We start from the raw sequence: 2,500 nt of genomic DNA on the forward strand, positions 1-2,500 counted from the left end.
GCCCAACCGACTATTCACCCTTTTTGGGCGGGAATTTATTCCCTTTTTGCCCATTTTTCGGGTTTTTGGTCGGGCTTCAAAAGCGGCTGCCCGAGGCCTGGCAGGTGCCGGGGCATGGTCCCCGATCGCGCCAGGCGGCTCGCGCGACGCGATTAGGCCCCGAAAGGAGTCGGGAAATCGGCAGACCTGCCCGAGTTCAGCCCGCGGGGGCGGGGGGTAGGTCGGTTCGGCTCAAATCATTAACCAAAGCCGAGACTTGGTCTCGCTGGCGCAACCGAAGTGCCAGGCTGGATAACTCATTAACCAGAAGGCGGCTGGAGGCAGGCAGGGCTGATGGCTGAGGCCGGGTGGAGGCCACCCGCGGCCGGGAAAGTCAAAAGTCCCGTTGTGTGGAAGTCTATGAGGTCAGATTCGGCCGCCTTACCGGGCCTTCGGTTGATGGTTTCCCGCTTGGGCAAGCGAGTCGGCCCGGCAAAGTGGCCACTTGCATTTTCTGGCAAGTGTCTGCGAACAACGTTAATGAGTTGAACCTTGGAAATTGCCGGAAGTCCCGATGAAGAAATGAAAATGCCCCTTTTGCGGGGATTTGGATGCTCATGGCCGGCAGCAGGTGGCCCGACGCCCCGCCAACTTGACACTTGTCATTTCTGTCCTTGGGGGTTGGCGGGGTATCTGCACAGAGGTAGGAGGTGGCAGAATCGAGACTTGGTGAGTTTTCCAAACAAACGTCTCGAGCCTCCAGGTCTGCAGAGACCGACCAGGGCTGCCGCCCAACCGACTATTCACCCTTTTTGGGCGGGAATTTATTCCCTTTTTGCCCATTTTTCGGGTTTTTGGTCGGGCTTCAAAAGCGGCTGCCCGAGGCCTGGCAGAGGCCGGGGCATGGGCCCCGATCGCGCCAGGCGGCTCGCGCGACCCGATTAGGCCCCGAAAGGAGTCGGGAAATCGGCAGACCTTGCCGAGTTCAGCCCGCGGTGGCGGGGGGCAGGTCGGTTCGGCTCAAATCATTAACCAAAGCCGAGACTTGGTCTCGCTGGCGCAACCGAAGTGCCAGGCTGGATAACTCATTAACCAGAAGGCGGCTGGAGGCAGGCAGGGCTGATGGCTGAGGCCGGGTGGAGGCCACCCGCGGCCGGGAAAGTCAAAAGTCCCGTTGTGTGGAAGTCTATGAGGTCAGATTCGGCCGCCTTACCGGGCCTTCGGTTGATGGTTTCCCGCTTGGGCAAGCGAGTCGGCCCGGCAAAGTGGCCACTTGCATTTTCTGGCAAGTGTCTGCGAACAACGTTAATGAGTTGAACCTCGGAAATTGCCGGAAGTCCCGATGAAGAAATGAAAATGCCCCTTTTGCGGGGATTTGGATGCTCATGGCCGGCAGCAGGTGGCCCGACGCCCCGCCAACTTGACACTTGTCATTTCTGTCCTTGGGGGTTGGCGGGGTATCTGCACAGAGGTAGGAGGTGGCAGAATCGAGACTTGGTGAGTTTTCCAAACAAACGTCTCGAGCCTCCAGGTCTGCAGAGACCGACCAGGGCTGCCGCCCAACCGACTATTCACCCTTTTTGGGCGGGAATTTATTCCCTTTTTGCCCATTTTTCGGGTTTTTGGTCGGGCTTCAAAAGCGGCTGCCCGAGGCCTGGCAGAGGCCGGGGCATGGTCCCCGATCGCGCCAGGCGGCTCGCGCGACCCGATTAGGCCCCGAAAGGAGTCGGGAAATCGGCAGACCTGCCCGAGTTCAGCCCGGGGGGGGCGGGGGGCAGGTCGGTTCGGCTCAAATCATTAACCAAAGCCGAGACTTGGTCTCGCTGGCGCAACCGAAGTGCCAGGCTGGATAACTCATTAACCAGAAGGCGGCTGGAGGCAGGCAGGGCTGATGGCTGAGGCCGGGTGGAGGCCACCCGCGGCCGGGAAAGTCAAAAGTCCCGTTGTGTGGAAGTCTATGAGGTCAGATTCGGCCGCCTTACCGGGCCTTCGGTTGATGGTTTCCCGCTTGGGCAAGCGAGTCGGCCCGGCAAAGTGGCCACTTGCATTTTCTGGCAAGTGTCTGCGAACAACGTTAATGAGTTGAACCTTGGAAATTGCCGGAAGTCCCGATGAAGAAATGAAAATGCCCCTTTTGCGGGGATTTGGATGCTCATGGCCGGCAGCAGGTGGCCCGACGCCCCGCCAACTTGACACTTGTCATTTCTGTCCTTGGGGGTTGGCGGGGTGCCCGGAGATTTTCGGGAACACGATTTTCAGAACATTTTTACGACAGCGGGTACACTTTGAAAGCGCCCGAAAAGTGATGCTTTGCTGAAAGGTGCTCAATCTCAGGAAAGAGACCTTTGAAAAGAGCACTTGGAAAGTCACAAAATGACCGGTGTGCGAGACTTGGAACAATTTTGACAAAGTCTTTTGTTGTACTTTTCAAACTCTTTGGTGTTTTGCTGAAATCGTACTCTGGGAGCCAGCAGCCCCGCTTGTACCCGTGCCCGGCTCTCAGGACAGACTAGTTTCCAAC

Source organism: Pristiophorus japonicus, unplaced genomic scaffold, assembly GCF_044704955.1.
Source record: "Pristiophorus japonicus isolate sPriJap1 unplaced genomic scaffold, sPriJap1.hap1 HAP1_SCAFFOLD_924, whole genome shotgun sequence".
In the NCBI taxonomy this organism is placed as follows: Eukaryota; Metazoa; Chordata; class Chondrichthyes; family Pristiophoridae; genus Pristiophorus; species Pristiophorus japonicus.